A 22,736-nucleotide genomic window follows, 5' to 3' on the forward strand; every position below is an offset into this window, starting at 1 on the left:
GCTCTACCATTTGAGTATATTGAGCGAGGCGCGATCCCTAGCACGTGTGCAGGTGCTGCAGCGTGATTTCCAATGACCACAAAAAAACAGGCCGAATTTCCTCTGTGCTGGCAACTTTGCACTGGCTACCTTTTAATTGTAGATTTAATGAAAAAATTGCGCTTTGAATCCAGCGATCCGAGTTCAAATCTCGGTGGAACCTTTTTAGGTTCTTTGCGGAAGGGAGGGAAAAAACAGAGGTGATGCGCAACTGCTGACGTGGCGGTGAAATTGGCACTCTCAAACCGAGTCGGAATTGGGGAAACATGGGCTTAAAAAGCAAAGGCTTCATTTGCTCCTTGCTATCGTGCTTCTGGACTCAATGACTTAAATCCTTGCTATCGTGCTTCTGAACTCAATGACTTAAATCTCTGCTGCTCATGGGAAAAGTTGACACACGCCAAGGTTCCATGGTGTAATGGTTAGCACTCTGGGCTCTGAATCTAGCGATCCAAGTTCAAATCTCGGTGGGAACTGCTTTTGCCAGGAATCTGTGCAGTACCTCGTTTCGAAAAAACTTTTTCGGCAGCAATGAGCCGCAAGAGCTCATCTAGGTAGTGCCCCTTGAAGGGGGGCGTAAAAAGGATGGACAGCACTGGAGAATGCAGGCATCGATCCCACTACCTCTCGCTTGCGCCTACTGCTTCCTACCAATTGAGCCAAAGTAAGCCCACGTGAGCCAATCGTGTTTCTCTGCTGTGGCTTACTTTTGACCAATCACGTTCTCTCCTGTGGCTTACTTTTGACCAATCGTGTTTCTCTCCTGTGGCTTACTTTTGACCAATCGCCTTTCTCTCCTGTGGCTTACTTTTGACCAATCGCGTTTCTCTCCTGGCTCTGCTCCTGTGGCTTACTTTTGACCAATCGGCGACCGCTATTATTATCGTCATCTTTGCAATCTTTGCAACAGGTAAGTCTATTCTTCACGACTGTATAATCGATCATTATTTATTCATAAACAGTGTTTGTTTTTAGACAATTAAACATGCCAATAAAGCTAGCTAGCGTGTAATAGCACACGTTTTCTTCTGTACATGTGAACCTGCAACTTTACCATGATATACAGTAAAAAACATGCCACTACTGTCAAGATAATTAGCCGACCGCTAATTGAGCTATATCCTCCTTAAACCATTTTTTTGTTGTTGTTAATTTAGTATTTTTTTGTGTCATTCATTACATTATTTTGACCACAAGAAGATTTTTACTAAAACCTTTAAAAAAAAAAGTTTAATTCATATATGTTATACTATACTATGTTATACACCAGTATACATATTTATGTTATCTTTTTAAATACTATGTTATACATATTTAAAAAGACATGAATAGGCAAAAACAAGTGTTTTTTTGTTTCAACAAATGATTCTCGACTATGTTATAAAAGATATACCAAAACGATTTGATATACCATTTTAAGTTTTAGATCTGTTTGATGATCATATTATTATGAATTGGCATAAACGCCTTTATGTTATATTTGGTGTTTCTTAGTAATCTCTGCCACAAAAGCTAAACAAAACAAAACGATTTAAGCATGGCATGATACCAGCAAGATTGTACCAAGAAGTGTTATTTATTTTCTTATTAATAAGTTCATCACACTATTTACAATTTGTACACAAGGCAATTCAAAGTGATTCACAGTTGTATAAAAAACAATAATGCTTATGCTCATAATAATAATAATAATAATATTCATTAATTATTATAATATTATAATAATTAATTACATAAAAAACAAATGATGTAGTAAAATACTTTCAGTTGGAATATGACAGCTATGTAACGTTCTGTTTATGCCTGTGTCCTTTCAGATTATGTATGCATACCCGGTTTTACGAAGAACCTCTGAGGGTCGACTCCTTATGGGGCCAACTGAGGAGGCCAATAGGAGGAAGATCGTGTTGGCAGGGAGGGCCAGGTGTAAGGAGGAGGTCCTGGCTGAGGCCACTGCCTTTTTGAGGCAGAATGGAGGGAATCCTGGAGACCAGTTCCTGGTTCTGGCTCACTGCAAGATCCAGTTTGGGAAACACCAGGGTCAGAGGTTCCTGTGGCTGCTGGAGAACTCACTGGGGTATGCCTGCTATCTGGTCAGCAGCATTTTGGGGGAGGAGGAGAGGGACAACCCGCTGTCGGACAACAAACACCTGTTCCTCAGATACACCTCGCAGATCAGGGAGGTAGGCGAGGCTGTAGAGGTGTATCAGAAAAAAAACAGGCCATGCTGCAGGAGGCCCAGAGGACCGGAGACTCTGGATGTCTGATGGTGGAGTTTGGGGATTTTAAGGGTAGGTCAATGAAGGAGGTGTATGAGGACCCAAGCAAGGAGGCCCAGGCTCTCATCACCTACCTGAAGAAGGCAAAGGCCAGGCCTAACACCAATATGGCCCTTTTCAAAGCATACGTGCTGAAGAGGCAGGCTCTAGCCCACGTGCCCACCACCACTGTGCCCACTGCATCTGTCCTCACTTCTGCTGTGCCCACTGCCACTGTGTCTGTTCCTCCTCAACCTACTGCCACTAAAAAGAGACACACAAAAGATTTTGTCTCCAGCCAAACCCTGTAAGTGGGTAAGTTTTTTCTTTTTTCTCCAGGCACTGCAGGCTCGAGAGGCCCTGCTCCTGCCCCGGCTCGTGCTACTGCCCCTGCTCCTGCCCCTTATCCTGCTCCTCCAGCATTGTGGACCCCTGGCCAGGTGTCCCAGTCGCCTGCAGAGCTTCCTGTCCACTGGAAAGAGCAACTCCCACCTTTCCAGCAAGGCTTTCAACCCCTGTCCCTCTGCACCAGGACCATCCTCACTACAGCCACCCACAGGACTGCAGCGCCCTGCCCAGCCTCCTCTGCAGTCTCCTCCTCTGCACCCTGCCCAGCCTCCTCTACAGTCTCCTCCTCTGCGCCCTGCCCAGCCTCCTCTGCAGTCTCCTCCTCTGCGCCCTGCCCAGCCTCCTCTGCAGTCTCCTCCTCTGCGCCCTGCTCAGCCTCCTCTGCAGTCTCCTCCACAGCCTTCTGTCGAGCCAAGTGCTGCCTCTGCTCCTGCAACATCAACTGGGTCCAGTGTTGCAGACCAGGCTCCTGTAAGTAAGCTTCTCATTATTCGTGTGCAGGTCCTGCAGCTTGATTTCCAATGACCACAAAAAAAGAGGCCGCATTTCCTCTGTGCTGGAAACTTTGCACTGAATACCTTTTAATTGTTGATTTAATCAAAAAATTGCGCTTTAAGCCATGGAAGCTTAAATCTTTTCGGCCCGACAGCAGCAGGGAGGATGTATGTTTCGGCTCGTTGGTCTAGGGGTATGATTCTCGCTTAGGGTGCGAGAGGTCCAGGGTTCAAATCCCGGACGAGCCCATTTTTCGGCTTTGCTTTTAATCTCTTCAGCCTTATTAGGGCAACCAGGATATTTCTGAGCAATTGGGGATAAAATGTGCCAGAGAGAGGCCGGTTAGCTCAGTTGGTTAGAGCGTGGCGCTAATAACTCCAAGGCTGCGGGTTCGATCCCCGTACGGGCCAATCATTTTCTCTCTGGGACCTTCGCTCTGCTCTTCTCGAAAATGACAGGCGGTCTCCCATACATCCATGCTGGCTAAACTGCACAAGTACCTGGCCGAAATAGCTCAGTTGGGAGAGCGTTAGACTGAAGATCTAAAGGTCCCTGGTTCAATCCCGGGTTTCGGCAGTGGAACAACCTCCCCCTCTTTTAGTCTACCTGATTCCACCTCTCAGACAGCCAGTTAGCAGGGTGTGTTGGTTCCATGGTGTAATGGTTAGCACTCTGGGCTTTGAATCCAGCGATCCGAGTTCAAATCTCGGTGGAACCTTTTTAGGATCTTTGGGGAAGGGAGGGGAAAAACAGAGGTGATGCGCAACTGCTGACGTGGCGGTGAAATTGGCACCCTCAAACCGAGTCGGAATTGGGGAAACATGGGCTTAAAAAGCAAAGGCTTATTTTGCTCCTTGCTATCGCGGTTCTGGACTGAATGACTTAAATCTCTGCACCTCATGGGAAAAGTTGACACACGCCGAGGTTCCATGGTGTAAGGGTTAGCACTCTGGGCTCTGAATCCAGTGATCCGAATTCAAATCTCGGTGAGACCTTCATTTGGCAGGCTAAACAGCACAAGTACCTGGCCGAAATAGCTCAGTTGGGAGAGTGTTAGACTGAAGATCTAAAGGTCCCTGGTTCAATCTCGGGTTTCGGCAGAGGAACCACGCCTGCCTCCTTTAGGCTACCTGATTCCACCTAGCCTCATCGCTATCTGCCTCTCAGACAGACAGCTGGGAGGGTGTGTTTGTTCCATGGTGTAATGGTTAGCACTCTGGGCTTTTAATCCAGCGATCCGAGTTCAAATCTCGGTAGAACCTTTTTAGGTTCTTCGCGGAAGGGTGGGAAAAAACAGAGGTGATGCGCAACTGCTGACGTGGCGGTGAAATTGGCACTCTCAAACCGAGTCGGAATTGGGGAAACATAGGGTGCTTCTCAATATCCCTCCTCGTCTCCTCGTTCCTCTGTCCTCCATCCTATGACCCGGAAACCGATCGAGCTCAGCCATCTTGAAGGACATCTCAATTCTCTAATTGCACCTCGAGGAGTGAGGAGGCTTTCAGAGGAGTCATGAGCGAGGATACACAGTTGTATCCTATGCGGAAGTGTTTTATTGACTAAACGTGACGCACGTATACATTCTCCTCCCCCTTCACATCGGTCACAATCTGTTTTAAAGTATACTTTACCTTTGCAGTTTATATAAACCACACATTACACATATTTCAACAGGGTATCTTGCTTTATTATTATTTATTATGAATTTCTTAAATAAAAAAACTGCAACAACATGAGGGCAGATCCTTTGAGCGCTGCTGATGACGCTATGAAGTGACGCTCGAGTGATCAAGTATTCCAATGTATAAAAAAGCTTTCATTCGATTCCTCCATCCTCATTTTTGTCATTCATTACATTATTTTGAGCACAAGAAGATATTTTACTTAAACCTTTAAAAAAAAGTTTAATTCATATATGTTATACTATACTATGTTATACACCAGTATACATATTTATGTTATCTTTTTAAATTCTATGTTATACATATTTAAAAAGACATGAATAGGCAAAAACAAGTGTTTTTTTGTTTCAACAAATTATTCTCAACTATGTTATAAAAGATATACCAAAACGATTTGATATACCATTTTAAGTTTTAGATCTGTTTGATGATCATATTATTATGAATTGGCATAAACGCCATTATGTTATATTTGGTTTTTCTTAGTAATCTCTGCCACAAAAGCTAAACAAAACAAAACGATTTAAGCATGGCATGATACCAGCAAGATTGTACCAAGAAGTGTTATTTATTTTCTTATTAATAAGTTCATCACACTATTTACAATTTGTACACAAGGCAATTCAAAGTGATTCACAGTTGTATAAAAAACAATAATGCTTATGCTCATAATAATAATAATAATATTCATTAATTATTATAATATTATAATAATTAATTACATAAAAAACAAATGATGTAGTAAAATACTTTCAGTTGGAATATGACAGCTATGTAACGTTCTGTTTATGCCTGTGTCCTTTCAGATTATGTATGCATACCCGGTTTTACGAAGTACCTCTGAGGGTCGACTCCTTATGGGGCCAACTGAGGAGGCCAATAGGAGGAAGATCGTGTTGGCAGGGAGGGCCAGGTGTAAGGAGGAGGTCCTGGCTGAGGCCACTGCCTTTTTGAGGCAGAATGGAGGGAATCCTGGAGACCAGTTCCTGGTTCTGGCTCACTGCAAGATCCAGTTTGGGAAACACCAGGGTCAGAGGTTCCTGTGGCTGCTGGAGAACTCACTGGGGTATGCCTGCTATCTGGTCAGCAGCATTTTGGGGGAGGAGGAGAGGGACAACCCGCTGTCGGACAACAAACACCTGTTCCTCAGATACACCTCGCAGATCAGGGAGGTAGGCGAGGCTGTAGAGGTGTATCAGAAAAAAACAGGCCATGCTGCAGGAGGCCCAGAGGACAGGAGACTCTGGATGTCTGATGGTGGAGTTTGGGGATTTTAAGGGTAGGTCAATGAAGGAGGTGTATGAGGACCCAAGCAAGGAGGCCCAGGCTCTCATCACCTACCTGAAGAAGGGAAAGGCCAGGCCTAACACCAATATGGCCCTTTTCAAAGCATACGTGCTGAAGAGGCAGGCTCTAGCCCACGTGCCCACCACCACTGTGCCCACTGCATCTGTCCTCACTTCTGCTGTGCCCACTGCCACTATGTCTGTTCCTCCTCCACCTACTGCCACTAAAAAGAGACACACAAAAGATTTTGTCTCCAGCCAAACCCTGTAAGTGGGTAAGTTTTTTCTTTTTTCTCCAGCCACTGCAGGCTCGAGAGGCCCTGCTCCTGCCCCGGCTCGTGCTACTGCCCCTGCTCCTGCCCCTTATCCTGCTCCTCCAGCATTGTGGACCCCTGGCCAGGTGTCCCAGTCGCCTGCAGAGCTTCCTGTCCACTGGAAAGAGCAACTCCCATCTTTCCAGCAAGGCTTTCAACCCCTGTCCCTCTGCACCAGGACCATCCTCACTACAGCCACCCACAGGACTGCAGCGCCCTGCCCAGCCTCCTCTGCAGTCTCCTCCTCTGCACCCTGCCCAGCCTCCTCTGCAGTCTCCTCCTCTGCGCCCTGCCCAGCCTCCTCTGCAGTCTCCTCCTCTGCGCCCTGCCCAGCCTCCTCTGCAGTCTCCTCCTCTGCGCCCTGCTCAGCCTCCTCTGCAGTCTCCTCCACAGCCTTCTGTCCAGCCAAGTGCTGCCTCTGCTCCTGCAACATCAACTGGGTCCAGTGTTGCAGACCAGGCTCCTGTAAGTAAGCTTCTCATTATTTGTGTGCAGGTCCTGCAGCGTGATTTCCAATGACCACAAAAAAAGAGGCAGCATTTCCTCTGTGCTGGAAACTTTGCACTGGCTACCTTTTAATTGTTGATTTAATCAAAAAATTGCGCTTTAAGCCATGGAAGCTGAAATGTTTTCGGCCCGACAGCAGCAGGGAGGATGTATGTTTCGGCTCGTTGGTCTAGGGGTATGATTCTCGCTTAGGGTGCGAGAGGTCCCGGGTTCAAATCCCGGACGAGCCCATTATTCAGCTTTGCTTTTAATCTCTTCAGCCTTATTAGGGCAACCAGGATATTTCTGAGCAATTGGGGATAAAATGTGCCAGAGAGAGGCTGGTTAGCTCAGTTGGTTAGAGCGTGGTGCTAATAACGCCAAGGCTGCGGGTTCGATCCCCGTACGGGCCAATCATTTTCTCTCTGGGACCTTCGCTCTGCTCTTCTCGAAAATGACGGGCGGTCTCCCATACATCCATGCTGGCCAAACCGCACAAGTACCTGGCCGAAATAGCTCAGTTGGGAGAGCGTTAGACTGAAGATCTAAAGGTCCCTGGTTCAATCCCGGGTTTCGGCAGAGGAACAACCTCCCCCTCTTTTAGTCTACCTGATTCCACCTCTCAGACAGCCAGTTAGCAGGGTGTGTTGGTTCCATGGTGTAATGGTTAGCACTCTGGGCTTTGAATCCAGCGATCCGAGTTCAAATCTCGGTGGAACCTTTTTAGGATCTTTGCGGAAGGGAGGGGAAAAACAGAGGTGATGCGCAACTGCTGACATGGCGGTGAAATTGGCACTCTCAAACCGAGTCGGAATTGGGGAAACATGGGCTTAAAAAGGGAATCCTGGAGACCAGTTCCTGGTTCTGGCTCACTGCAAGATCCAGTTTGGGAAACACCAGGGTCAGAGGTTCCTGTGGCTGCTGGAGAACTCACTGGGGTATGCCTGCTATCTGGTCAGCAGCATTTTGGGGGAGGAGGAGAGGGACAACCCGCTGTCGGACAACAAACAGCGCCCTGCCCAGCCTCCTCTGCAGTCTCCTCCTCTGCACCCTGCCCAGCCTCCTCTGCAGTCTCCTCCTCTGCGCCCTGCCCAGCCTCCTCTGCAGTCTCCTCCTCTGCGCCCTGCCCAGCCTCCTCTGCAGTCTCCTCCTCTGCGCCCTGCTCAGCCTCCTCTGCAGTCTCCTCCACAGCCTTCTGTCCAGCCAAGTGCTGCCTCTGCTCCTGCAACATCAACTGGGTCCAGTGTTGCAGACCAGGCTCCTGTAAGTAAGCTTCTCATTATTTGTGTGCAGGTCCTGCAGCGTGATTTCCAATGACCACAAAAAAAGAGGCAGCATTTCCTCTGTGCTGGAAACTTTGCACTGGCTACCTTTTAATTGTTGATTTAATCAAAAAATTGCGCTTTAAGCCATGGAAGCTGAAATGTTTTCGGCCCGACAGCAGCAGGGAGGATGTATGTTTCGGCTCGTTGGTCTAGGGGTATGATTCTCGCTTAGGGTGCGAGAGGTCCCGGGTTCAAATCCCGGACGAGCCCATTATTCAGCTTTGCTTTTAATCTCTTCAGCCTTATTAGGGCAACCAGGATATTTCTGAGCAATTGGGGATAAAATGTGCCAGAGAGAGGCTGGTTAGCTCAGTTGGTTAGAGCGTGGTGCTAATAACGCCAAGGCTGCGAGTTCGATCCCCGTACGGGCCAATCATTTTCTCTCTGGGACCTTCGCTCTGCTCTTCTCGAAAATGACGGGCGGTCTCCCATACATCCATGCTGGCCAAACCGCACAAGTACCTGGCCGAAATAGCTCAGTTGGGAGAGCGTTAGACTGAAGATCTAAAGGTCCCTGGTTCAATCCCGGGTTCCGGCAGAGGAACAACCTCCCCCTCTTTTAGTCTACCTGATTCCACCTCTCAGACAGCCAGTTAGCAGGGTGTGTTGGTTCCATGGTGTAATGGTTAGCACTCTGGGCTTTGAATCCAGCGATCCGAGTTCAAATCTCGGTGGAACCTTTTTAGGATCTTTGCGGAAGGGAGGGGAAAAACAGAGGTGATGCGCAACTGCTGACGTGGCGGTGAAATTGGCACTCTTAAACCGAGTCGGAATTGGGGAAACATGGGCTTAAAAAGCAAAGGCTTCTTTCGCTCCTTGCTATCGGGGTTCTGGACTGAATGACTTAAATCTCTGTACCTCATGGGAAAAGTTGACACACGCCGAGGTTCCATGGTGTAAGGGTTAGCACTCTGGGCTCTGAATCCAGTGATCCGAATTCAAATCTCGGTGGGACCTTCATTTGCCAGGCTAAACAGCACAAGTACCTGGCCGAAATAGCTCAGTTGGGAGAGTGTTAGACTGAAGATCTAAAGGTCCCTGGTTCAATCTCGGGTTTCGGCAGAGGAACCACGCCCGCCTCCTTTAGGCTACCTGATTCCACCTAGCCTCATCGCTATCTCCCTCTCAGACAAACAGCTGGGAGGGTGTGTTGGTTCCATGGTGTAATGGTTAGCACTCTGGGCTTTGAATCCAGCGATCCGAGTTCAAATCTCGGTAGAACCTTTTTAGGTTCTTCGCGGAAGGGAGGGAAAAAACAGAGGTGATGCGCAACTGCTGACGTGGCGGTGAAATTGGCACTCTCAAACCGAGTCGGAATTGGGGAAACATAGGGTGCTTCTCAATATCCCTCCTCGTCTCCTCGTTCCTCTGTCCTCCATCCTATGACCCGGAAACCGATCGAGCTCAGCCATCTTGAAGGACATCTCAATTCTCTAATTGCACCTCGAGGAGTGAGGAGGCTTTCAGAGGAGTCATGAGCGAGGATACACAGTTGTATCCTATGCGGAAGTGTTTTATTGACTAAACGTGATGCACGTATACATTCTCCTCGCCCTTCACATCGGTCACAATCTGTTTTAAAGTATACTTTACCTTTGCAGTTTATATAAACCACACATTACACATATTTCAACAGGGTATCTTGCTTTATTATTATTTATTATGAATTTCTTAAATAAACAAACTGCAACAACATGAGGGCAGATCCTTTGAGCGCTGCTGATGACGCTATGAAGTGACGCTCGAGTGATCAAGTATTCCAATGTATAAAAAAGCTTTCATTCGATTCCTCCATCCTCATTTTTGTCATTCATTACATTATTTTGAGCACAAGAAGATATTTTACTAAAACCTTTAAAAAAAAGTTTAATTCATATATGTTATACTATACTATGTTATACACCAGTATACATATTTATGTTATCTTTTTAAATACTATGTTATACATATTTAAAAAGACATGAATAGGCAAAAACAAGTGTTTTTTTGTTTCAACAAATGATTCTCAACTACGTTATAAAAGATATACCAAAACGATTTGATATACCATTTTAAGTTTTAGATCTGTTTGATGATCATATTATTATGAATTGTCATAAACGCCTTTATGTTATATTTGGTGTTTCTTAGTAATCTCTGCCACAAAAGCTAAACAAAACAAAACGATTTAAGCAGGGCATGATACCAGCAAGATTGTACCAAGAAGTGTTATTTATTTTCTTATTAATAAGTTCATCACACTATTTACAATTTGTACACAAGGCAATTCAAAGTGATTCACAGTTGTCTAAAAAACAATAATGCTTATGCTCATAATAATAATAATCATTAATTATTATAATATTATAATAATTTATTACATGAAAAGCAAATGCTGTAGTAAAATACTTTCAGTTGGAATATGACAGCTATGTAACGTTCTGTTTATGCCTGTGTCCTTTCAGATTATGTATGCATACCCGGTTTTACGAAGAACCTCTGAGGGTCGACTCCTTATGGGGCCAACTGAGGAGGCCAATAGGAGGGAGATCGTGTTGGCAGATAGGGCCAGGTGTAAGGAGGAGGTCCTGGCTGAGGCCACTGCCTTTGTGAGGCAGAATGGAGGGAATCCTGGAGACCAGTACCTGGTTCTGGCTCACTGCAAGATCCAGTTTGGGAAACACCAGGGTCAGAGGTTCCTGTGGCTGCTGGAGAACTCACTGGGGTATGCCTGCTATCTGGTCAGCAGCATTTTGGGGGAGGAGGAGAGGGACAACCCGCTGTCGGCCAACAAACACCTGTTCCTCAGATACACCTCGCAGATCAGGGAGGTAGGCGAGGCTGTGGAGGTGTATCAGAAAAAACAGGCCATGCTGCAGGAGGCCGAGAGGACAGGAGACTCTGGATGTCTGATGGTGGAGTTTGGGGATTTTAAGGGTAGGTCAATGAAGGAGGAGTATGAGGACCCAAGCAAGGAGGCCCAGGCTCTCATCACCTACCTGAAGAAGGCAAAGGCCAGGCCTAACACCAATATGGCCCTTTTCAAAGCATACGTGCTGAAGAGGCAGGCTCCAGCCCACGTGCCCACCACCACTGTGCCCACTGCATCTGTCCTCACTGCTGCTGTGCCCACTGCCACTGTGTCTGTTCCTCCTCCACCTACTGCCACTAAGAACAGGCCACTGCTGGCGACCAATGTGAAGGCCCTGTTGGCGCGGGGGAAGCATTTATCTGCTTCACAGCTGGCACAAAAGATTTTGTCTCCAGCCAAACCCTGTAAGTGATTTGCAAGCTTTAAAATCATTACAGTATATATTATGCAGTATATATGTCTAACGAAAATACGTGTTCAACAGCTGCAGGACCACGTGTACCACCTGCGTCTGAGTCCGCAGCCCGGAGACAGCTCTTTACATGTGGTGAGTATCACTTAACGCATACAAGTGTGTTGGTGACATGTGCTTAGTGTTTTATGTTATTTTACAGACTCTGCTGCTACGGATTTTTTTGAGGAGGAAGATGACCTGGAGATGGCAACTGTAGCCTCGCAAGCTGAGGAACAACTTCCTCAAGGTATGTAAATCTTAAACAATATTTTACAAACAATTACAAATAAAACAAAACAGTCTTTTTTAAATGACATATTATTTTATTTCACAACACAGATGTAGCGACAATGAGTCTTACATTAAATTAGCTCAAATTATATATAGGGAATTTAATAATTAATCATGAATGATTAATATATTGCACATTACAGTTAAATTATCGAAGCTGAAAATAGATCGATTGTATATATGAATGATCACCATAATGGGTTATGGTTCGTCATTAATATATCAATAGTCTTATTACAGATTGATTATATGAGATAACCTTAAATGGAATTAATTTAGTTATCGAACAATCTGTTTGTCCAGCAAACGGCCGTAATATTAACATCAATTTTCAACAAAAATTATCTCTTTCTTATAATTCCAAACAAGCTATTTTCTGGCCAGGAAAAATCACCTTCTTGTTATTATAAAATTTAGGTTACTGAAATAGCAACGAAATGTAAAGCTTTGTAGCTAAAGGGTCGAACACTTCATTGACTTTGTAAAAATGAGCACTTTAGACAATTAGCAATCAAGAATATAATGGTTTTAATAAAAAGAACCTTACCTACTTGCCACGGAATAGGTGGTTTTCGGACACCTCTAGTGGGCGATAGAGAGCATATTGCCCCCTGACCCCCCCCCCCCCCCCCCCTGCTCCTGTGGCTTACTTTTGACCAATCGGCGACCGCTATTATTAATCGATCATTATTTATTCATAAACAGTGTTTGTTTTTAGACAATTAAACATGCCAATAAAGCTAGCTAGCGTGTAATAGCACACGTTTTCTTCTGTACATGTGAACCTGCAACTTTACCATGATATACAGTAAAAAACATGCCACTACTGTCAAGATAATTAGCCGACCGCTAATTGAGCTATATCCTCCTTAAACCATTTTTTTGTTGTTGTTAATTTAGTATTTTTTTGTGTCATTCATTACATTATTTTGACCACAAGAAGATTTTTACTAAAACCTTTAAAAAAAAAAGTTTAATTCATATATGTTATACTATACTATGTTATACACCAGTATACATATTTATGTTATCTTTTTAAATACTATGTTATACATATTTAAAAAGACATGAATAGGCAAAAACAAGTGTTTTTTTGTTTCAACAAATGATTCTCGACTATGTTATAAAAGATATACCAAAACGATTTGATATACCATTTTAAGTTTTAGATCTGTTTGATGATCATATTATTATGAATTGGCATAAACGCCTTTATGTTATATTTGGTGTTTCTTAGTAATCTCTGCCACAAAAGCTAAACAAAACAAAACGATTTAAGCATGGCATGATACCAGCAAGATTGTACCAAGAAGTGTTATTTATTTTCTTATTAATAAGTTCATCACACTATTTACAATTTGTACACAAGGCAATTCAAAGTGATTCACAGTTGTATAAAAAACAATAATGCTTATGCTCATAATAATAATAATAATAATATTCATTAATTATTATAATATTATAATAATTAATTACATAATAAACAAATGATGTAGTAAAATACTTTCAGTTGGAATATGACAGCTATGTAACGTTCTGTTTATGCCTGTGTCCTTTCAGATTATGTATGCATACCCGGTTTTACGAAGAACCTCTGAGGGTCGACTCCTTATGGAGCCAACTGAGGAGGCCAATAGGAGGAAGATCGTGTTGGCAGGGAGGGCCAGGTGTAAGGAGGAGGTCCTGGCTGAGGCCACTGCCTTTTTGAGGCAGAATGGAGGGAATCCTGGAGACCAGTTCCTGGTTCTGGCTCACTGCAAGATCCAGTTTGGGAAACACCAGGGTCAGAGGTTCCTGTGGCTGCTGGAGAACTCACTGGGGTATGCCTGCTATCTGGTCAGCAGCATTTTGGGGGAGGAGGAGAGGGACAACCCGCTGTCGGACAACAAACACCTGTTCCTCAGATACACCTCGCAGATCAGGGAGGTAGGCGAGGCTGTAGAGGTGTATCAGAAAAAAACAGGCCATGCTGCAGGAGGCCCAGAGGACAGGAGACTCTGGATGTCTGATGGTGGAGTTTGGAGATTTTAAGGGTAGGTCAATGAAGGAGGTGTATGAGGACCCAAGCAAGGAGGCCCAGGCTCTCATCACCTACCTGAAGAAGGGAAAGGCCAGGCCTAACACCAATATGGCCCTTTTCAAAGCATACGTGCTGAAGAGGCAGGCTCTAGCCCACGTGCCCACCACCACTGTGCCCACTGCATCTGTCCTCACTTCTGCTGTGCCCACTGCCACTATGTCTGTTCCTCCTCCACCTACTGCCACTAAAAAGAGACACACAAAAGATTTTGTCTCCAGCCAAACCCTGTAAGTGGGTAAGTTTTTTCTTTTTTCTCCAGCCACTGCAGGCTCGAGAGGCCCTGCTCCTGCCCCGGCTCGTGCTACTGCCCCTGCTCCTGCCCCTTATCCTGCTCCTCCAGCATTGTGGACCCCTGGCCAGGTGTCCCAGTCTCCTGCAGAGCTTCCTGTCCACTGGAAAGAGCAACTCCCATCTTTCCAGCAAGGCTTTCAACCCCTGTCCCTCTGCACCAGGACCATCCTCACTACAGCCAACCACAGGACTGCAGCGCCCTGCCCAGCCTCCTCTGCAGTCTCCTCCTCTGCAACCTGCCCAGCCTCCTCTGCAGTCTCCTCCTCTGCGCCCTGCCCAGCCTCCTCTGCAGTCTCCTCCTCTGCGCCCTGCCCAGCCTCCTCTGCAGTCTCCTCCTCTGCGCCCTGCTCAGCCTCCTCTGCAGTCTCCTCCACAACCTTCTGTCCAGCCAAGTGCTGCCTCTGCTCCTGCAACATCAACTGGGTCCAGTGTTGCAGACCAGGCTCCTGTAAGTAAGCTTCTCATTATTGGTGTGCAGGTCCTGCAGCGTGATTTCCAATGACCACAAAAAAAGAGGCCGCATTTCCTCTGTGCTGGAAACTTTGCACCGGCTACCTTTTAATTGTAGATTTAATCTACAATTAACACTCTCAAACCGAGTCGGAATTGGGGAAACATGGGCTTAAAAAGCAAAGGCTTCATTTGCTCCTTGCTATCGTGCTTCAGGACTCAATGACTTAAATCTCTTATGCTCATGGGAAAAGTTGACACACGCCAAGGTTCCATGGTGTAATGGTTAGCACTCTGGGCTTTGAATCCAGCGATCCGAGTTCAAATCTCGGTGGGACCTGCTTTTGCCAGGAATGTGTGCAGTACCTCGTTCGAAAAAACTTTTTCGGCAGCACTGAGCCGCAAGAGCTCATCTAGGTAGTGCCCCTTGAAGGGGGGCGTAAAAAGGATGGACAGCACTGGATAATGCAGGCATCGATCCCGCTACCTCTCGCATGCTAAGCAAGCGCACTACCATTTGAGCTAATTCCCCTCGATGATGGAGAGAAGGTGTACATCGCTCTCAAAGACAAAGACGAGGCGCGATCCCTAGCACGTGTGCAGGTGCTGCAGCGTGATTTCCAATGACCACAAAAAAACAGGCCGAATTTCCTCTGTGCTGGCAACTTTGCACTGGCTACCTTTTAATTGTAGATTTAATGAAAAAATTACGCTTTGAATCCAGCGATCCGAGTTCAAATCTCGGTGGAACCTTTTTAGGTTCTTTGCGGAAGGGAGGGAAAAAACAGAGGTGATGCGCAACTGCTGACGTGGCGGTGAAATTGGCACTCTCAAACCGAGTCGGAATTGGGGAAACATGGGCTTAAAAAGCAAAGGCTTCATTTGCTCCTTGCTATCGTGCTTCTGGACTCAATGACTTAAATCCTTGCTATCGTGCTTCTGGACTCAATGACTTAAATCTCTGCTGCTCATGGGAAAAGTTGACACACGCCAAGGTTCCATGGTGTAATGGTTAGCACTCTGGGCTCTGAATCTAGCGATCCGAGTTCAAATCTCGGTGGGAACTGCTTTTGCCAGGAATCTGTGCAGTACCTCGTTCGAAAAAACTTTTTCGGCAGCACTGAGCCGCAAGAGCTCATCTAGGTAGTGCCCCTTGAAGGGGGCCGTAAAAAGGATGGACAGCACTGGAGAATGCAGGCATCGATCCCACTACCTCTCGCTTGCGCCTACTGCTTCCTACCAATTGAGCCAAAGTAAGCCCACGTGAGCCAATCGTGTTTCTCTGCTGTGGCTTACTTTTGACCAATCACGTTCTCTCCTGTGGCTTACTTTTGACCAATCGTGTTTCTCTCCTGTGGCTTACTTTTGACCAATCGCCTTTCTCTCCTGTGGCTTACTTTTGACCAATCGCGTTTCTCTCCTGGCTCTGCTCCTGTGGCTTACTTTTGACCAATCGGCGACCGCTATTATTATCGTCATCTTTGCAATCTTTGCAGCATGGACATCCATGCTGGCTAAACCGCACAAGTACCTGGCCGAAATAGCTCAGTTGGGAGAGCGTTAGACTGAAGATCTAAAGGTCCCTGGTTCAATCCCGGGTTTCGGCAGAGGAACAACCTCCCCCTCTTTTAGTCTACCTGATTCCACCTCTCAGACAGCCAATTAGCAGGGTGTGTTGGTTCCATGGTGTAATGGTTAGTACTCTGGGCTTTGAATCCAGCGATCTGAGTTCAAATCTCGGTGGAACCTTTTTAGGATCTTTGCGGAAGGGAGGGGAAAAACAGAGGTGATGCGCAACTGCTGACGTGGCGGTGAAATTGGCACCCTCAAACCGAGTCCGAATTGGGGAAACATGGGCTTAAAAAGCAAAGGCTTATTTTGCTCCTTGCTATCGCGGTTCTGGACTGAATGACTTAAATCTCTGCACCTCATGGGAAAAGTTGACACACGCCGAGGTTCCATGGTGTAAGGGTTAGCACTCTGGGCTCTGAATCCAGTGATCCGAATTCAAATCTCGGTGAGACCTTCATTTGGCAGGCTAAACAGCACAAGTACCTGGCCGAAATAGCTCAGTTGGGAGAGTGTTAGACTGAAGATCTAAAGGTCCCTGGTTCAATCTCGGGTTTCGGCAGAGGAACCACGCCCGCCTCCTTTAGGCTACCTGATTCCACCTAGCCTCATCGCTATCTGCCTCTCAGACAGACAGCTGGGAGGGTGTGTTGGTTCCATGGTGTAATGGTTAGCACTCTGGGCTTTGAATCCAGCGATCCGAGTTCAAATCTCGGTAGAACCTTTTTAGGTTCTTCGCGGAAGGGAGGGAAAAAACAGAGGTGATGCGCAACTGCTGACGTGGCGGTGAAATTGGCACTCTCAAACCGAGTCGGAATTGGGGAAACATAGGGTGCTTCTCAATATCCCTCCTCGTCTCCTCGTTCCTCTGTCCTCCATCCTATGACCCGGAAACCGATCGAGCTCAGCCATCTTGAAGGACATCTCAATTCTCTAATTGCACCTCGAGGAGTGAGGAGGCTTTCAGAGGAGTCATGAGCAAGGATACACAGTTGTATCCTATGCGGAAGTGTTTTATTGACTAAACGTGACGCACGTATACATTCTCCTCCCCCTTCACATCGGTCACAATCTGTTTTAAAGTATACTTTACCTTTGCAGTTTATATAAACCACACATTACACATATTTCAACAGGGTATCTTGCTTTATTATTATTTATTATGAATTTCTTAAATAAACAAACTGCAACAACATGAGGGCAGATCCTTTGAGCGCTGCTGATGACGCTATGAAGTGACGCTCGAGTGATCAAGTATTCCAATGTATAAAAAAGCTTTCATTCGATTCCTCCATCCTCATTTTTGTCATTCATTACATTATTTTGAGCACAAGAAGATATTTTACTAAAACCTTTAAAAAAAAGTTTAATTCATATATGTTATACTATACTATGTTATACAACAGTATACATATTTATGTTATCTTTTTAAATACTATGTTATACATATTTAAAAAGACATGAATAGGCAAAAACAAGTGTTTTTTTGTTTCAACAAATGATTCTCAACTACGTTATAAAAGATATACCAAAACGATTTGATATACCATTTTAAGTTTTAGATCTGTTTGATGATCATATTATTATGAATTGTCATAAACGCCTTTATGTTATATTTGGTGTTTCTTAGTAATCTCTGCCACAAAACCTAAACAAAGCAAAACGATTTAAGCAGGGCATGATACCAGCAAGATTGTACCAAGAAGTGTTATTTATTTTCTTATTAATAAGTTCATCACACTATTTACAATTTGTACACAAGGCAATTCAAAGTGATTCACAGTTGTCTAAAAAACAATAATGCTTATGCTCATAATAATAATAATCATTAATTATTATAATATTATAATAATTTATTACATAAAAAGCAAATGCTGTAGTAAAATACTTTCAGTTGGAATATGACAGCTATGTAACGTTCTGTTTATGCCTGTGTCCTTTCAGATTATGTATGCATACCCGGTTTTACGAAGAACCTCTGAGGGTCGACTCCTTATGGGGCCAACTGAGGAGGCCAATAGGAGGGAGATCGTGTTGGCAGGTAGGGCCAGGTGTAAGGAGGAGGTCCTGGCTGAGGCCACTGCCTTTGTGAGGCAGAATGGAGGGAATCCTGGAGACCAGTACCTGGTTCTGGCTCACTGCAAGATCCAGTTTGGGAAACACCAGGGTCAGAGGTTCCTGTGGCTGCTGGAGAACTCACTGGGGTATGCCTGCTATCTGGTCAGCAGCATTTTGGGGGAGGAGGAGAGGGACAACCCGCTGTCGGACAACAAACACCTGTTCCTCAGATACACCTCGCAGATCAGGGAGGTAGGCGAGGCTGTGGAGGTGTATCAGAAAAAACAGGCCATGCTGCAGGAGGCCCAGAGGACAGGAGACTCTGGATGTCTGATGGTGGAGTTTGGGGATTTTAAGGGTAGGTCAATGAAGGAGGTGTATGAGGACCCAAGCAAGGAGGCCCAGGCTCTCATCACCTACCTGAAGAAGGCAAAGGCCAGGCCTAACACCAATATGGCCCTTTTCAAAGCATACGTGCTGAAGAGGCAGGCTCCAGCCCACGTGCCCACCACCACTGTGCCCACTGCATCTGTCCTCACTGCTGCTGTGCCCACTGCCACTGTGTCTGTTCCTCCTCCACCTACTGCCACTAAGAACAGGCCACTGCTGGCGACCAATGTGAAGGCCCTGTTGGCGCGGGGGAAGCATTTATCTGCTTCACAGCTGGCACAAAAGATTTTGTCTCCAGCCAAACCCTGTAAGTGATTTGCAAGCTTTAAAATCATTACAGTATATATTATGCAGTATATATGTCTAACGAAAATACGTGTTCAACAGCTGCAGGACCACGTGTACCACCTGCGTCTGAGTCCGCAGCCCGGAGACAGCTCTTTACATGTGGTGAGTATCACTTACGCATACAAGTGTGTTGGTGACATGTGCTTAGTGTTTTATGTTATTTTACAGACTCTGCTGCTACGGATTTTTTTGAGGAGGAAGATGACCTGGAGATGGCAACTGTAGCCTCGCAAGCTGAGGAACAACTTCCTCAAGGTATGTAAATCTTAAACAATATTTTACAAACAACTACAAATAAAACAAAACAGTCTTTTTTAAATGACATATTATTTTATTTCACAACACAGATGTAGCGACAATGAGTCTTACATTAAATTAGCTCAAATTATATATAGGGAATTTAATAATTAATCATGAATGATTAATATATTGCACATTACAGTTAAATTATCGAAGCTGAAAATAGATCGATTGTATATATGAATGATCACCATAATGGGTTATGGTTCGTCATTAATATATCAATAGTCTTATTACAGATTGATTATATGAGATAACCTTAAATGGAATTAATTTAGTTATCGAACAATCTGTTTGTCCAGCAAACGGCCGTAATATTAACATCAATTTTCAACAAAAATTATCTCTTTCTTATAATTCCAAACAAGCTATTTTCTGGCCAGGAAAAATCACCTTCTTGTTATTATAAAATTTAGGTTACTGAAATAGCAACGAATTGTAAAGCTTTGTAGCTAAAGGGTCGAACACTTCATTGACTTTGTAAAAATGAGCACTTTAGACAATTAGCAATCAAGAATATAATGGTTTTAATAAAAAGAACCTTACCTACTTGCCACGGAATAGGTGGTTTTCGGACACCTCTAGTGGGCGATAGAGAGCATATTGCCCCCTGACCCACCCATTTGTTCCATTGTAAAAATAGTGGTTTCGCGGTCAGTGGAATTATGGGATGGGACTTGGTGCTACGGACTCAGGGGAGGCCCCTGAGTGCAGTAAAATGGTTTTCATCATGACAGCAACTTTAATTCAAATGTCTATCAGAGAAACTCTCTGAATCCCCATTCAATCGATGGCATGTGGGATTGTGTCCAATTACAGCTTATTGCATGAAGGCCGGGGTTAGTACTTTTCAAAAACAGTGGGTTATTGGACAAATAGTGGCTTCGTGGACAGTGGAATTATGGGATGGCACTGGGTGCTATGGACTCTGGGTGGCCTGCTGAGTGCAGTAAATTAGTTACCATCATGACAGGAACTTTAATTCAAATGTCTATCAAAGAAACTGTCTGAATATCCCCATTCAATCGATGGCAGGTGGGATTGTGTCCGATTGCAGCTTATTGCATGAAGGCCGGGGTTAGTACTTTTCAAAAATAGTGGGTTATTGGACAAATAGTGGCTTCGTGGACAGTGGAATTATGGGATGGCACTGGGTGCTATGGACTCTGGGTGGCCTGCTGAGTGCAGTCAAATAGTTACCATCATGACAGGAACTTTAATTCAAATGTCTATCAAAGAAACTGTCTGAATATCCCCATTCAATCGATGGCAGGTGGGATTGTGTCCGATTGCAGCTTATTGCATGTAGGCCGGGGTTAGTACTTTTCAAAAATAGTGGGTTATTGGACAAATAGTGGCTTCGTGGACAGTGGAATTATGGGATGGCACTGGGTGCTATGGACTCTGGGTGGCCTGCTGAGTGCAGTCAAATAGTTACCATCATGACAGGAACTTTAATTCAAATGTCTATCAAAGAAACTGTCTGAATATCCCCATTAAATCGATGGCAGGTGGGATTGTGTCCGATTGCAGCTTATTGCATGAAGGCCGGGGTTAGTATTTTTCAAAAAATGTGGGTTATTGGACAAATAGTGGCTTCGTGGACAGTGGAATTATGGGATGGCACTGGGTGCTATGGACTCTGGGTGGTCTGCTGAGTGCAGTAAATTAGTTACCATCATGACAGGAACTTTAATTCAAATGTCTATCAAAGAAACTGTCTGAATAACCCCATTCAATCGATGGCAGGTGGGATTGTGTCCGATTGCAGCTTATTGCATGAAGGCCGGGGTTAGTACTTTTCAAAACTTTTCAACGGGAAGTTTGCCCAATATAGTGGGTTATTGGACAAATAGTGGGTTCGTGGGATGGGGGCGTGGCCCGGGAGTGGGGGGGGTGGTCCCGTGACTTTTGGTAAATATAGTGGGTTATTGGACAAATAGTGGGTTCGTGGGACGGGGGCGTGGCCAGGGAGTGGGGGGGGGGGGGGTCAACGGGAAGTTTGCGCCATATAGTGGGTTATTGGACAAATAGTGGGTTAGTGGGACGGGGGCGTGGCCAGGGAGTGGGGGGGGGGTGGTCCCGTGACTTTGGTTAAATATAGTGGGTTATTGGACAAATAGTGGGTTCGTGGGACGGGGGCGTGGCCAGGGAGTGGGGGGGGGGGGGGGGGGGTCAACGGGAAGTTTGCGCCATATAGTGGGTTATTGGACAAATAGTGGGTTAGTGGGACGGGGGGGGGGGGGGGGGGGGGTAGGGGGGAGGTCTGATCACTCTAGTGGTCAATCGGACAAAAAGTGGGTTAGTGGGACGGGGCACGTGTGGCGCCCCACCAAGGACGAAGGCAGAACTGCTTAGGGTGGCCTCGGGCTTCGGGGCACTCCCGTCGGGCCCCTGAGGGGGTTTCGGCGCGCTCGTCCGCCAACCACCGTCCGATTCCCATCGGCCCAATGACTGAATGGACGCTTTTTATTTTTATGGACTAGCTAGAGAGAGATAGAGGATGAGAAAGTGAAACTGACGGTCAGGATGAGAGAGATCACCGGGGTGATCGCAGCATGGCAAAAATCACAGACAATAACCCTTAGAGAGGCAACAAGAAATCACATCAATCAAATCAAATCAATAACCTATACTTGCGTATATGGTTCTCTTTGTGTTGCTGAGGAACGCAGAGTCGTATGCGTGTTTGTCCTTCGGTGCTATAGGCTTGTTCTCTCTTGTCTTCCGGGGCGAGCAGACTCGCGGGAAGTTTTAAAGGTTCACCGAACGTGAAGTTACCAAGGAAATAGTTCAGAGTTCATCTCCCTCGGGAGGGAGAGGCGAAAATGAAAATAAAACTTAGTAAAGAAAGGAAAAGAAAAGAAACGCGGTGTAAAGCTCCCTAAGGAGCCATGGGACCGGAAACCTCTCACAGGGAAAGTGCTCTCTTGAGAAACTCCTTTGTCAGTTTCTTATAGAGAGGAGGGGTTCACGCCTGCTTCGCGTATGTGACCCAATCATCTTAGAGCATCTCGAGCGGGAAAAGTTCTTCTTTGTCTTGTCAGGATAATTGATGATGCTATAAATTTTTTTCATTTCTAGCCAGAAAGATTGTACACACAGAACAATACATTTTACTGTAATATCCTGTGTATGACTGGTTTAGTCAAAATAAGACGGTCAAACCGGTACCAAGAATGGCCGTAACGAGTAGAAGAAACATAAAGTTACATTCATATGCAGAATTACACACATTTAATGTTCACTCACACGACTATAAAGCCATAATACCGGCTACCATGACCTAGGAAAGATCAAATTCATGTTTATACATTTCTTAAGTGGTTATACTTATAGAAAATATAAGATTGCAGAGTCTATTAGTCTTTCTTCATCAGAATTCAAGTGGGAGCTGTGATTCCCTTGGAATTCCTTTTGG

At 45.3% G+C, this 22,736-nt stretch overlaps 20 non-coding genes across 20 annotated transcripts; all 20 read left to right on the plus strand.

Moving 5' to 3' along the window:
• The first annotated feature begins 3,316 nt into the window (after nt 1–3,316).
• Nucleotides 3,317–3,388, plus strand: trnap-agg (transfer RNA proline (anticodon AGG)). The gene has a single exon. It is a non-coding gene; the product is annotated as a tRNA-Pro (tRNA).
• An 88-nt stretch (nt 3,389–3,476) lies between these two features.
• Nucleotides 3,477–3,550, plus strand: trnai-aau (transfer RNA isoleucine (anticodon AAU)). Its single transcript has one exon. It is a non-coding gene; the product is annotated as a tRNA-Ile (tRNA).
• A 93-nt stretch (nt 3,551–3,643) lies between these two features.
• trnaf-gaa (transfer RNA phenylalanine (anticodon GAA)) lies at nt 3,644–3,716 on the plus strand. Its single transcript has one exon. It is a non-coding gene; the product is annotated as a tRNA-Phe (tRNA).
• A 70-nt stretch (nt 3,717–3,786) lies between these two features.
• Nucleotides 3,787–3,858, plus strand: trnaq-uug (transfer RNA glutamine (anticodon UUG)). Its single transcript has one exon. It is a non-coding gene; the product is annotated as a tRNA-Gln (tRNA).
• Nucleotides 3,859–4,167: 309 nt separating this feature from the next.
• Nucleotides 4,168–4,240, plus strand: trnaf-gaa (transfer RNA phenylalanine (anticodon GAA)). The gene has a single exon. It is a non-coding gene; the product is annotated as a tRNA-Phe (tRNA).
• A 2,847-nt stretch (nt 4,241–7,087) lies between these two features.
• trnap-agg (transfer RNA proline (anticodon AGG)) lies at nt 7,088–7,159 on the plus strand. Its single transcript has one exon. It is a non-coding gene; the product is annotated as a tRNA-Pro (tRNA).
• Nucleotides 7,160–7,247: 88 nt separating this feature from the next.
• trnai-aau (transfer RNA isoleucine (anticodon AAU)) lies at nt 7,248–7,321 on the plus strand. The gene has a single exon. It is a non-coding gene; the product is annotated as a tRNA-Ile (tRNA).
• Nucleotides 7,322–7,414: 93 nt separating this feature from the next.
• On the plus strand, nt 7,415–7,487 carry trnaf-gaa (transfer RNA phenylalanine (anticodon GAA)). The gene has a single exon. It is a non-coding gene; the product is annotated as a tRNA-Phe (tRNA).
• Nucleotides 7,488–7,557: 70 nt separating this feature from the next.
• Nucleotides 7,558–7,629, plus strand: trnaq-uug (transfer RNA glutamine (anticodon UUG)). The gene has a single exon. It is a non-coding gene; the product is annotated as a tRNA-Gln (tRNA).
• Nucleotides 7,630–8,371: 742 nt separating this feature from the next.
• On the plus strand, nt 8,372–8,443 carry trnap-agg (transfer RNA proline (anticodon AGG)). Its single transcript has one exon. It is a non-coding gene; the product is annotated as a tRNA-Pro (tRNA).
• An 88-nt stretch (nt 8,444–8,531) lies between these two features.
• Nucleotides 8,532–8,605, plus strand: trnai-aau (transfer RNA isoleucine (anticodon AAU)). The gene has a single exon. It is a non-coding gene; the product is annotated as a tRNA-Ile (tRNA).
• Nucleotides 8,606–8,698: 93 nt separating this feature from the next.
• Nucleotides 8,699–8,771, plus strand: trnaf-gaa (transfer RNA phenylalanine (anticodon GAA)). Its single transcript has one exon. It is a non-coding gene; the product is annotated as a tRNA-Phe (tRNA).
• A 70-nt stretch (nt 8,772–8,841) lies between these two features.
• Nucleotides 8,842–8,913, plus strand: trnaq-uug (transfer RNA glutamine (anticodon UUG)). The gene has a single exon. It is a non-coding gene; the product is annotated as a tRNA-Gln (tRNA).
• Nucleotides 8,914–9,222: 309 nt separating this feature from the next.
• trnaf-gaa (transfer RNA phenylalanine (anticodon GAA)) lies at nt 9,223–9,295 on the plus strand. Its single transcript has one exon. It is a non-coding gene; the product is annotated as a tRNA-Phe (tRNA).
• A 90-nt stretch (nt 9,296–9,385) lies between these two features.
• On the plus strand, nt 9,386–9,457 carry trnaq-uug (transfer RNA glutamine (anticodon UUG)). The gene has a single exon. It is a non-coding gene; the product is annotated as a tRNA-Gln (tRNA).
• Nucleotides 9,458–14,918: 5,461 nt separating this feature from the next.
• trnaq-uug (transfer RNA glutamine (anticodon UUG)) lies at nt 14,919–14,990 on the plus strand. The gene has a single exon. It is a non-coding gene; the product is annotated as a tRNA-Gln (tRNA).
• Nucleotides 14,991–16,184: 1,194 nt separating this feature from the next.
• Nucleotides 16,185–16,257, plus strand: trnaf-gaa (transfer RNA phenylalanine (anticodon GAA)). Its single transcript has one exon. It is a non-coding gene; the product is annotated as a tRNA-Phe (tRNA).
• Nucleotides 16,258–16,327: 70 nt separating this feature from the next.
• On the plus strand, nt 16,328–16,399 carry trnaq-uug (transfer RNA glutamine (anticodon UUG)). Its single transcript has one exon. It is a non-coding gene; the product is annotated as a tRNA-Gln (tRNA).
• Nucleotides 16,400–16,708: 309 nt separating this feature from the next.
• trnaf-gaa (transfer RNA phenylalanine (anticodon GAA)) lies at nt 16,709–16,781 on the plus strand. Its single transcript has one exon. It is a non-coding gene; the product is annotated as a tRNA-Phe (tRNA).
• A 90-nt stretch (nt 16,782–16,871) lies between these two features.
• On the plus strand, nt 16,872–16,943 carry trnaq-uug (transfer RNA glutamine (anticodon UUG)). Its single transcript has one exon. It is a non-coding gene; the product is annotated as a tRNA-Gln (tRNA).
• Nucleotides 16,944–22,736: the final 5,793 nt, after the last annotated feature.

The sequence above is a fragment of the Siphateles boraxobius genome, unplaced genomic scaffold (assembly GCF_051911475.1).
Source record: "Siphateles boraxobius isolate OS27281-9 unplaced genomic scaffold, OSU_SipBor_1 116, whole genome shotgun sequence".
Taxonomy (NCBI): domain Eukaryota; kingdom Metazoa; phylum Chordata; class Actinopteri; order Cypriniformes; family Leuciscidae; genus Siphateles; species Siphateles boraxobius.